Genomic DNA, 13,065 nt, shown 5'->3' with positions numbered 1-13,065 from the left:
TAGTTTATCTCAGAAAGGTCCTTTTATCGCAGGACCAGGATTCATCTTTTATTCTGACTTTGCCAGATCTGACAGCTTCCCTTCCCCAAGGGAGGAACTGCAGGGTACCCTGAATAGTAGGGATTGTTCTGTGAAGAATAAACTCATTTGCTCCTCCTTCTCCCTGCAAATTCTTTTGGGGATTGTGTGAGGGGGGGGGAGGGAGAGGAGTATTCTGAAACAGCCTGCTTAGTAATCTACTTAGTAAGACTCAGAACACTTAGCAGTCTTGTATTTAAAAAAAAAAAAAGGCATTTTCTAATTGAAACAAGCTCTTGACTTGCAACAAGCTTTTCTATCTTTCCCCTTTTAAGCCTGTTTAGCTATGTCTGTGGGGAATGGCTTTTCCTGGAGTTTCACTTCCCTCCTTCCTCAAGAAACTGTGTACTGGAGGGTGGTAGGTTCCTGTGCTTCCTGTACCTTAGAGCAAATTTAGCATCAATTACTTTAGCTCTGCTACATTCTTTGTTTTGAACCCTTTCTTTTGTTTTTGATTGCCATCTTTCAAATGAAACTGTTACCATACTTCCAATGTTTTCTATGTGCAGGTCAGAATTGTATCAGTATTTTTTCCAAGTGCAGTTTCACTGTTTTGGCTGTCATGCAACTATGTCTAAAACTACTGCAGGCTGCATCACAATTTCTGCTTAATACCGGTTTAAGGCCTATTTGCTGTTAGAAGTATGTGTAACAGATCGTTCAGTCTACCTCAGTAAGTAGCTGAGGGCTAAAGGGGATAGCTATTGTTTTTCATTAGGTAATGAGAATGTGTCCATTTCCATGGCAGATGGTTTTTATATGAAAGTACTGAACTGGAGTGAGATAACTGAGAAGTCTTACGTGATCATGAAACAGAATTAAACCTTAGGTTGTTTCCAGTTCATTTACTCTGTTTTCAATATTAAAAACGTTGACAAGCAGTTAGGTACTTGTGACTGGCAGAGGTTTAGCATAACCTTTATACCAGCCTGGAATAATATGGCAGAGCAGTTGGATCATCTTGAATTTACACTTGTGAATATTACCCAGTGTTGTTATGGTTTTGTCTTGGATTATCTCTTCCATGGTTTTTAGGAAGGGAGATGGGACAGGCTTCTGGTGGAGGCTTTAAGATGCTCTTTTTATCACTCTAATATTTCTGCTAGCAGGGCTTTTATCCAAAGGACAGCATCACTTTTCCTGTTCTCCTACTGCAATAATGAGATCAGCAGCTGGCTCAAAGTAAGCCTTAACAAAATGAAAATGTCGATTCAGTAAGTCCCTGAACAATACCATCAACTGTCTCGTCAACCTTGGCAGAACTTCAGGAAGCAGTGGTGTTCTTGCCACCATTACATACTGCAGTGGCAACTGGTCTGTATGCTTCATTTTGTTTTCCTTGTCTGCCAGCTACCTGAAAGATACATAGTGAATTGCAATAATTCTTCTCATCCTGTCCTATGTTTTTGAGTAGTGTAATAATTTCATGTTTTGAGGCTGAACTGGATGTGTTTTTTTATTAAACACTTGCAAAACTTGGCCAGCCTGTGCTGTGAACAGCACGAGTTACTGCTATTTAGCTACTGGAGGGCCGATATAAATGCTCAAGGCACTGCATCCAGCCCGCCTGTGCTGTCTTGTTCAAAACTCCTGTAGTAACTTTTGGTGTCTTGCTGTCCGTGATGAAGGTGTCAAGTAGCTGCATTAGTATGTGCAGGGCTTCTACGTGTTGGCAGGTAATGCATGGTTTGTAGATGTAGCTGAGCCTTCAAGGGCAAAACATAAGGTGTTTTTCCTGGTCTTTTTCCAGCAGTGTTAGATTTCGGGGGACAGGAGAAGCACTCCATTAAAACTGTCTCATTTTGTAAGGTTTCTACATACCTTGCTCATGAGTACCTGTGGCACCTTAATTAAAAATTGAAGGGTTATACAGGCAAAGAACTGTGAAGCTGTGTTTCCAAACTGCTGTGTGCTTGCTTTGTGTGGCTGCTTTTAATGCAAGAGTAAGAAATTTTGTCCCTGTGCTTGTGCCAGAGTAACATCTGGTCCTTTCTGTTTAAATTGAAATGCTCATGGTGGTTAACTACCAAAGATTTCTTCTCATAATACTAGTTTCTGTAGCATCTACGCACATCTTACATGAAGTGATAGCAAAATTCCTATTGGAGTTCCAGGACTATGGGGCTCTGCTTCTGTTATCTTACAAGCTCCAAAAAAACCACAGAAGCCTTAAAAACAACAACAACAAAAAAAGTGTTTGATTAGAATCTTTTCTAGTGTTTTCTGTGGGATGATCGGCTCGGGATTTATTTGGCTCTGTAAGTGTCTTCTGGGTTGGATCCTTTCAACAAGAGTGTTGACAGCATGAAACTTTAACGTAACTTAAGCTCAAGCCACTTACTGCTTTTTAGGAATAGGAGCAACATTTTAAACTGGGGTTCAGGGATGAAAGGTAGCAATAGTCCAAACTGTGATGTGAAGGCAGTAAAAATATTTTAATAATGTTATCCATAGCTAAATATATTTGAACCTCAACTTTAAATGTAATGAATTACTGCAGTTCATGGTAGATAATGACAACAACGATACAAAGCCTGCAGCTAGGTCGCATCCACAAGAACAGAAGCAAGGTTGACTGTACTGGAGGCAAGAGTTGGGCTTTATAAACTGATGATGCCTCAGCTTGGTATGAAATCAAAGGTGAAGTTCCTTATTCATGAGGTAATCAGGGTGCTGGAGGACAGAGACAACATCTGCCTAAATGTGACTTGACTAAGATTTCTCAGTCTTGAACACAGCGTGGTCAAGTTTGGAAGGGTCCTCTGGACTTCATCTTGTCCAACTCCCTACTCAAGCAGGGCCACCTAGAGTTGGTTGCCCAGCACTGCATCGGGACAGCTTTTGAGTATCTTTAAGAGAGGGACTCTGCGAACTCTCTGGGCAAGCTCTGCCAATGCTCGGTCACACAGTAAAAAAAAAAAAAAAAAAAAAAATGTTGCCAGATGTTCATAGGGAACCTCCTGTGTTTCCATTTGTGCCAATTGTGTCTTTTCCTGTTGCTGGGCATCTCCGGAAAGAGCTTGGCTCCATCCTATTTGCTCCCTACCTCCAGGTATTTGTATAATTTTTTGAGATCCTCATCTCTTAACAAGGCTGAACAGTCCCAGTTCCTACAGCCTTTTGTCACAGAAGAAATGCTTCAGTCTCTTAATCCTCTCTGTGGTGCTCCACTGTACTCTCTACAGTATGTCCATGTCTCTCTCATACTGGGGAGCCCAGACCAAGTCAGAGTACTCCAGGTGTGGCCTCCCCAGTGCTGAGTAGAGAAGGATCACCTTCCTCCACCTGCTGGCAACACTCCTAACGCAGCTCGAGCCACCATTGGCCTTCTTTGTGGCAAGGGCATGTTGCTGGCTCATGTCCACCAGAACTTTATCCCAGGTCCTTTTTTTTTTTTTTTCAAAGCTCCTTTCCAGCTGTGTGGCACCTGCACTATATATACTGGTGCTTGGGGTTGTTCCTCCCAAGGTGCAGCGCTTCCACTTTTCTCGTGTTGAGCTTCGTGAGGTTCCCAGTGGCCCTTAAAATGGGGGCATCGTCCCCGGGTGGGCTCGAACCACCAACCTTTCGGTTAACAGCCGAATGCGCTAGCCGATTGCGCCACAGGGACTCACATTCTGCTATTTTTCAAAGAGCTAAATTCCTGATTGTGTTTGATAACTGCTGAAGGTGGTGGCTGTGTGCGTCAGCGACATGCACAGAATGAGAGACATCCATGATTGCGACCCCAGGCTTCTCACTGCATTGGGGAACTGGAGGTTGGAGATGAGATGGTTGTTGGCCAGGTCTAAAGGTGAAGTGCAAATTTTGTGGTCAATCTTAAGTCTTCATTTTTCAAAGCTTCATAGGTGTACTACCTCAAAGAAACTACCAATAAAATACGTTTTCTAGTTTCTTTTTTGTTGTTTATTTGATAAAGAAAACACAGTAAAATGTTGGCTTGAAAATGGTAGAATTGCTTTAAAAGTTTAGCAATCTCTGCAAGATTGCACTTTGGAGTGCTGCTGACAACATTGCTGGCAAAATCCTCCTGCATCTCAACTGCAAGAGCACAAGATGATGTGTGGGTAATCATTTTAGAATGAACCTGAGTAGCTTTTTTGGAGGGGTAGGAAATACTAGGTAGGAGAAAAATGTACCTTTAGTAGTAAGAGCACATAGCCTTCTCCTGATATGGAGTCTGACAGATAGCAACTTCCTATCTCTTCCCACAATGTTTTAATCTGTCCTTAGAGGCAGTCTGTGCTGTGTGCCTCAAAACAGTGGAGCTGGGGTCTTGCTCTGCCAGCTGCTCACCCTGAGAATCCAATGGGAATGGCACTCAGTTCCTGCGTGCCATGGTGTCCTGGCACAAGGCAAGGGTACGGAGCAGTTTTCATCCTGAGCTGGAGCTGGAGGGTGGCTGAGGTCTGTGAGCCTGGGAGCTAAAATGTCCTCCTGAGTGGTGGAGTGTAAACATAAGGAGTGAAAAAAAGTTGCAGAGCAAACCTCGCTCAGTACAGGACCTTCTGTTTTGTAGTCAAGTATTAATAATGGTCTTTCAAATGGTTTCCATGATAATCTGTTGGAGCACTAACAGCATTCAAGCTTTGGCAGTAGTGTTTGAACTAAAAAATTATTGGTTTTCAAGACTCTGCAGGCATTACTCATGCTCATTTTCTGTGACCTAGTGTTTGAGTCAAAGCTTGGAGGAGAGAGAAGACATTAAATTAGCAGGTCGAGTTGGAAGAGACGCATGCTTAGGCACGGAGGTCCTTTTTCAGGTCTGTGGGCTGGCTGTGATGAAGCTGTTGTCACAGCACGTTGCTCTGCTTCTAGGTGGGAACCAGCAGATGTGATGGGGCTCTTTTGTGTCGGCTCTGAATGCCTGGGCCTCACTACAAATGGAGCAAGCTGGGTGCAAGGATGGTAAATGAATAAGGATGCGAAAACCATCGACAGCACAGGTGTGGGAGTGGGTTCAGACGCTGAGTGCAGGCGGCTGGAGCAGCGCAGGACTCAGAGCTGCTGGCATAGCTGGCAAAGGGAAAGAGGGAAACTTTTGTTATTTCACAAGCAAATGCACAATGAAATATGATGGGCTGAGCCAAAAGGTGAGTTTAACCACAGAATATGCAGCTTGCTACTCTTCTTCCTTTGAAGAGGAAGAAAAAGTCATCTTTCGGTCTTCTAATCTCCATTTGCCTGGAGAGGAGGGACAAACTACATGAAGCCAGAGCAATCAGAAAGAAGTGCAATGGGGTTTCTCCTGTAACTTTTAGGCAGAGAGTAGCAATACCTGAAGGCTTTCAGTGATATGCTTCCGTTCTCTCACCCTTTAAAATATGAGTAGCAGTCTTGTGAAGCTGGAAAAGACTTTAAGATACCACAGTAGTCTTTCTACCCCAAGAAAGGATCAAGTAAACTCAAATCATTCATGCATTTAAAATATTATTAAGCAAAACCCAATGGTGATGATTTTATTGCTGCCACAGACGACCTCTACCACTGGTTTTGGAACCTCAACAGGGGAACGCTTTTGCTTTTGTTCGACCTTTATTTCCTTTGCTGTAAGGAGAGCACACTCCTTTCCCTGGGGCTCCCGCTGAAAGCGGTGTTTGCCAGGTGATGCTTACATGCTGACTGGAACCAAGCTGAAGATTGTTTCATTTATGAGAAGAAGCAGTTAAATTTCTCACTGGACAAGAAAGCTGCTCATTGCAAAGTGATGCCTTTTCAACATTTTTCCATTTTTTGTGTAATCCAGTACAGAACCAGTAATGTAATCTCTCTCTGAGACTGCACCTTTCTTTCATGCTTCAGTCTCTGTGGATATGAATAGTATCAAAAAGCTTAAACCTAGTAATAGACTTAATTCTCGGTGCGACTCTAAGGAAAGCAGCTTAACTGCTTTGTACCTCGGTGGCCCTATTTTCTATACAGGGAAACATCTTTAGGGCTTCTTTGTTGTTGTTCATTAGAAGCTGAGTTTTAAGCTCAGTCACCCTGTGGTAGTCTGAATATTTCAGAATGTCTATGGTGGAGTTTTGCATCCTAGCTGAGTCCTAAAAGGCTCTGGCATTGCTGCTAGGGACGCCTGGGGGGAGGCAGATCCTTGGGGATCATCACTGCCAGCAGCGCCCTGCTGAAGGAATTGAGTCGGTGGACTTGGAAATGCATCAAAACACATTAAGGGAAAACAAATGATGAAGACTCCCTAATTTCTCTGGCAGATGTTGTCTGAGCATTTTTTTCAGCCTAAGTAAACCATACAATTGAAAATAGTTTCACTTCAGCTATTTAACTTCATGTTTTCTCATTTGTTCTATGCTCACACTTCTGTCCTGACCCAGGCCCGTGTGCCAGTGCTCGATGACCCCGCGTGCCTTCCCACAGCCTTTAGCCCCACCAGCACCGTGCTTTAAATCCTTTTAGAGTGGCTGCTATCAGTGTGGTAGCAACCATGTGTAAGTGATGGCCATTAGCATGGTTTCCCTATGCTCAGTGGAAAGTTCTAGGTCTATTGTAAATTTAGGAATAAAAGAATGCTTTAGGGACGTCCAATCTTCTAGGCAAGGCTGAAATTGTGAAGGGGAGAAATGACATGGTGCTGAGACAGCAGTGTAATTTAATGGCTGCTTGTCCTAGGAATACTGTCATATTTTGCAATTACTTGCAAACACCCGATTGCAGCATTGGAAGAAGGATTACTTTGATGTCTCTGTAGGGGAACTATTTAAAGCAAACTGTTGCTATCTATTACGCAAGTGGTTATGTACCTTCTAATGTTCTGCTGCCCCAGTCATGCTCTAGAAACGTGCACCATGTTGAAAGAGTACTGCCTCCTCCTGCCATGCTCCAAAATCCACCCTGCACCTTCAAAACCATCAATGATAGGAGAGGGGCTGGCAGAGAAGCACTCTGCTGCTTGACCTACGTCTGTGGTGTGGACAAAGTCCACCTTGTAAGTAGCCTGCCTTTTTTTCCCCAGGATCCCCAGAAATTTGTATGGCATAACTGATGTGGGAGCAAATTAGGAAGAGAAGAAAAAAAAAAAGTCCTGTGAGTGTTAAAGACAGAATTCACTCCGTTCTGCCTTCTCCAGCCCCAATCTGCTTGCAAACAGAATTGACATAAAAGTCCATTTTCAGGATTGTGCCATTGCTCAAGTGCATGTGTGCATCATATGAAAAATATCTAATCACATGTAAAATACCTTTAAGCTGTGAACTTGTGTGTGTTCTCATGCGCTGTAACCTCTGGCTCCCTTGCAGACTTTCCTGTAGGCTTTGCAGGGGTTAGAGGAGTTTGCCACCAAGCAGAACTCTTTCCTCCAGAGCCTTTATCGTTAAAATGACCTATTGAAAAATTCGCCTTTGCCTGTGCACAACTGATTTTTATGAAGTCCCGTCAAATCTCCTAATCCAGTTTTGGTCTTTTGGTGCAATTCACTTTTATCGCAAAGCCCAGCTCTCCAAATTTGCCAAGGAAAACACTGGGCACTATAGAAAGAACGTTTTAAATGGAGCTACTTTGAGGAACCTGTTAGGAAAGTTAAAAAAAAAATAAAAAGACAAAAGTCAATGTGTTTTTCATATCTTAAATATATATATTAAAAAAATATTTTTTCAATGGTCTGATTAGAGACTAAGTGGGCCCTTGAAACCATAGTCTCTTTCCTCACTGAAATTTTATATTTCTCAGTTAATATGGGGCAATTAAAGTGCTGGGATTTTTATTTAAAGACCAACATGAACATTGTAATAAGATAGCTGCAGGCATAACTAAGAAATGCTGCAAAATGAGACTGTGCAAACTGATATGAGAGAAGGACGATAGCCTGTCTTGGGCATCTGCAGCTATCCCTAACTGCAGTATGTGAGCTCTCCACAATTATTAGCCCTCTGCAGTGCTTTGAGACTTGCTAAGTCACTGCAAGACTGCTAGAAGCATTTAAGTGGCAAAATTGCTTCAGAGGATTTGGATACAAACTTGTGTGAAATCCCCCAGGGAGACAAAGAATCCTGCAGCTTTAACTAACATGCCTGAGGTCTCACAGGGTGAAGCCAGCCAGTTCTGTTCTTCTAGTATGGTATTGGTAGATTCTCAAAAGTTCAGTGATGAGATATATAAACTTCACTTAGGGGCACTTGGAGTATGGGGAAACAGGGATTATGGCTTGACCCAGGAGCCATTAGTTTTTGTAGCCAAGGGTGGTTGTGTACTGTTGTTGTAGCACTGTGGTTTTGGGTAAGAGAGAGGATGTTATGCTTCCTCTCGATTAAAGCAGATCCCAGTTACAATTTTGCTCTTGGAAAGAAAGGTGTATAGACAATGTGCTGGATGTAAGCACAAGTACAGCTTGATGTATGCTCGTTCAGTGGGCTCATCTTACCAAATGATCCTAACGTTGATGTAGGGTTTCCTTGCCCCTCTCCTCTGTCTGTCTGTCTGTCTATCTATCTATCTATCTATCTATATATTCTTGGTGGCTGTAACGAGCAGTGACTTAAAAGTTTTACAAACTCTTGATAAAAATGAAGTGTCTGCAGTGTTGTGCCTGCACTACTGTCTGAGGTTCCTGGTTGACATTTACCTTGTAAGTAATGTCAGTTTGATCTACTGAACATAGTGTTTACCGATATCATGTAATTTTGGATTTTTCTTTAGCCTATCTGATGATGATGTGTCAAACTCTTTGAAAACCTGCATCATTTCCCTTACTGCGTTTTTGCCCCAAAGAAGGAAATCAGATTTTCCTCTTTCCAATAAACAGTGTTTAAAAATATTTAATTCTGCCAGCTACCTTCTGGCCAACCTCAGTTAAGGACAGGCTTCTGACTACTCATGTGTAGCCATTTGTCCCTTATTTGATCTATTTTGTACAGTTACATGAAATTCTGAAGGATATAAAATCGTTAGCAGGCCTTTCAGTCCCAGTTCTGCTTTCTGGTTCGTGCCTCTTGGCTGCACATGGATTAAAATATGCTTTCATTCTTTCTCAATGGAATACTGTAGCATCTTTCTACTGCACTGACTGGAACTTGTGTGTGTATAGCTGGCCTCCAGATCTTCCTACTTGCCTTTCTGGATACTGATACAGCACTGTAACTTCTCGACTTCATGGAATTTTGGAAAAAAAAAAAAAAAAGTGTGTGAGAATGTAGGACTCCCACAGCTTCACAATTCTTTTTATGGCGTAAAACTCAATAGTCATCTTGAACATTTAAATTAAAAGCAATGTCTTAGCCTTGCTGACCACTGTCCTCTCACAGGTGTCTGAAATCTTGCTTTTCTATCATGCAGTAACACAAAAGCTTGTAGGTTTTCCCTTTCATAAGCTAGACAAAATACCTCAGCAAAGCTCCCAGAAGTCCTGCACATGTAGCTGTAGCTTATAGATGGAGAAATTAAATTCTTGTATACTTGTTGGCTTCAGGCTTACACAAGCATATTTTCTTTATCTTAGTAAGCATGTTAAAAATTACACCTTTAGTTAATCTGGTTTAAGCAGACCATGTAGAAAAGGCCAGGGATGGAGCACAAAGAACGACTTCCTTAAGACTGAACAAAAATGATGACATTATCCTGTAGTGGCTGAATGGCTCCAGCTGGCTTTTGTTGTGCAGTACAAGAAACCTCTGTGTGAGGCGGTGTCAGAACTAAGAGGCTGGCTGGTGTGTTCCCTTTCTCAGTGCACTGCTCTGTGTGACTTCCTGGATGCTCTGAAAATTACAGTAAAATCATAGCTGAGAAAGTGACTTCCACAAAGAATAACTTGCTACAATAGACAGATCGTTACAAAGCAAGGGAATTCTGGAGGGGGAAAAAAAAGTCATTATTAATTACAGAGTAAACTGAATGCCATGAAAAAAGCAGCAAGGAAGAGAGAGCAGGACTGTTTTTAGACCAAATGCTTTTCGAAGTCTCTTCCATAAGATGGCAGCAGCTTATTTTGTGAGCTTGGCTGGGAGGCTGATGTGAAAGAGGAGCTGCAGGAAGCCCTAGCAACAGGCATTCATTCTTCTTCTTCATCTCTACTTGTTTGGTACATGTCCGCTATGGTTGTCTTCATAGATTAGTCAGGAACCTTGCTTCATGTGATAAAATATTTTCTGATATTTGATGCAGAGGTGATTTTATATACCTATATTTATATACTTTTTAATACAGGCAGAGATGCTAAAAGACAAACTGCAAGAGACTCGTTAGTATCAAATTACTCTTCAGCATGCACAGCAATGAAGTGTGCAGAGTGCAGGGGAAAGTTACTCTTTTGCCCTATTTTGGATTGTTTTTGAAGTGTTCCACTTCACGTGGTTATTTTGTTAATAACTGCGCAAAGCAGCTTGAGCTTTGTGAGCAGGAGAGGTAGAAGAACAGCTGGGATTTTCTCCCTCAAAACCTGGACATCTGTTTAATGCCACAGTCAAGCCAAACACGTTTTCTTTTGAAGGAGGGGATTGTGGAGAGGTGGATTATTATTAATTTGCATAACAGAAGGCAGTTGAAGGGAAAATATTTAAGAGGAATGATTTTCTGAAATATTTTTACATAAAGAATTTTATATTTCAGGTATTTTCATTTTCCTAAATGTTTTCCATGTTTTCAGTGACACCCCCAATCGCATGTGCAATACATTTTTATGCAGGTTGGCTCTCTCCTGTTCTTCTGATGTATTTTTACCTCTGCACTTGGGTATCAAACACTCCTCACATTAGTACCAAATATTTAATAGTCATACACTGCTCCAATACCCTCTAACAGAAGGTTCTATTTAAGTGCAAATTATGATTTTTTTTTTCTCAGTGTTTTTTCTTGTTCTGAATTGCTGGATAACATGGGAGGAGCTAAAAGCAACCTATTTTTGGCTTTCCCTGGTGCTTACATTTACTGGCTAATGTTAGTCATCTGTTTGTGTTTCCTGTGTCCCATTAGAATCCAATCCATCAAGGGCACAGGCATTGCAGTAACAAAGTTGTAAGCTTGAAAAGTGGGAGGAATAAAACTCTGTGGTATTTGCCTTTCACTCATTTGTAAATAGAACTGCCTGACTGCTGTGATTCTGATTTCTGCGTTGGTGGAATAAGACGTTAGAGCAGAGTCTGGAGGGGTCCATCACAAGCCAGATCCCACATTGATCCTTCCTCCCCTCTTTCAATTCACCTCTAGCTTGCTGAGCACCCCAGGACTGGATCTTGTCTGGAAGTAAATGGGCCAAACATAGCAAGTGGGAGTGGTTTCCCCAGGCATCCTGGGAAAGAGAGGCACCCAAATTACGGATGATGGGAGTATGATGACCTAATCCTGGAGGAGAATCTGGGAGTTTAGAGGCTGAGAGTATCTCTTTCTTAAATCTCAGACCTGCTTTTCTACTGAAAATAGCAGCCGAGATGGGTTGCTTTATTCCTTTTTCCTTTCTCTGTGCCTCAACTTCAATTGTGCCTCAACTTCAACTAGGAAAAGACGGACTTTCAGCTCTCAAATTTTGGCCAGTGGTAAAGTTTAAAGTGCCTGAAGAAGTTATGCTTGGCAAGAAATGCAATACTTTAAGGGGTCATTTCATTGTTACTGGTCTGCAGTGTGTGCTGCCTGATTTATACCAAGGAGACTCCTGGAATGTGTCCTGGTGACTTCTTTCTTTCTTTCCAATTAACTTTAGGGAAATAAAAAGAGAGATGAAAGCAAGTTATTTGAATAACATTTAAGATGTTTTATTTATTCTAGAAAGGTTCAAATTCTTTCCAAGAGTCCTCTTCCATTCTCAGAACGCAGCCTTTTTCACCTCTAATTGCTTGTATTGTGATAGCATCCAGAGGCTCTGGTCAGGGTGGCTCCAGAGGGCTTGGGGAAACAAACTGGGTGAAAAGAAATGGAAAAGTAAATGAGAGCAGTTCAGAGTGTACAGGGAACACTGGACGTACGAGGCTGACTTGCGGCACTGAGCACAAGAGCAGATCAACACGGAGCTAGAGGCTGAAAGGGGAGGACTGAGTTCAAAGCGAAGTCTCCGGTTTATCCAGGTTAGATGGAGTGGAGGAGGCTGAGGAGCGTGGCCCAACATCTAGCTATGTGTTAGCCTAAGGATGGGGCTTTTCACGGCTGCCTGAAGCACTTTGTCTTTGTGCAAAGTTGTGTTACAGAACAAATTAATGATAATGATTTTGGTTAGCAACTAATTTCTTAGGGCAAATGGCTTTAAGTCAGTTGTGTATCAGATGTTGCCACATAGTACTTTGATTTAGTGTTTAGCCACAAATAACTCATGACAATATTTTTGTATTATAATACACCATAATTTACTCCTAGCAAGCATGTAATTCCTAAGAGACAGAGCGGCATTTGGCCTATATGTTCTTTGGTCTGCTTTATATTGAATCCAACACAATGGGTGCAGCTGAATGATTTAATGTCCTCCTGAGAGAATTTACACAGGCTGCTGAAAAAGAAAACAGGCCATGGAAGTAATTTGTAACTAAATGTGTTCATAAATACAGGGCCACAATGTACACAGAGTTTGTATAAAGCTGTCCCCTGCTGAACTTTTCAATGGTCTTGGATGCTTACCCCCCTGTGCAATAAGGAAGAAAGCATCCTGTAGGGTGAATTCCGTTACATAGTAAATTCTGTGAAATGCTCTCCTCATGTCAGGCAGGTGGAAGCTCAGCATTCCAGGACAGCTCAGGAGAAAGAAGAGATTCACGCTAAGCATGAAGGTATTCTGTTTATTGATATGCTGGTTTGAAGCACAAGCGAGAAATCCAAGAAATCTGCTAAAATCTCCCTCCTAGGTGGAGGTTTCAAGACTCCTGCCTAGCAAAACAAGCAGTTTGCTTGTTCACTGAGTGTTCTCAGGGGGAAAACGCAGTCACGGAGCTATCGATAGCTTTTCTGTCCGCTGGCCTGCAGTGATGCATGTTGGGACTTGGTACAAATATGAGTATTCCTGTGACAAGATCCCGACGTGACACCAGTGCTAGGGACTGACTTCATTGCAGCAAAATCAAT

General features: G+C 42.1%; 1 non-coding gene across 1 annotated transcript; it reads right to left on the bottom strand.

Annotated features, from left to right (window-relative positions):
* Positions 1–3,614: 3,614 nt before the first annotated feature.
* TRNAN-GUU lies at positions 3,615–3,688 on the bottom strand. The gene has a single exon. It is a non-coding gene; the product is annotated as a tRNA-Asn (tRNA).
* Positions 3,689–13,065: the final 9,377 nt, after the last annotated feature.

Source organism: Cygnus olor, chromosome 2 (assembly GCF_009769625.2).
Source record: "Cygnus olor isolate bCygOlo1 chromosome 2, bCygOlo1.pri.v2, whole genome shotgun sequence".
NCBI classification, from domain to species: Eukaryota; Metazoa; Chordata; class Aves; order Anseriformes; family Anatidae; genus Cygnus; species Cygnus olor.
The sequence above is the reverse complement of the archived record's forward strand: the minus strand, read 5'-3'. Positions and strand labels throughout refer to the sequence as shown.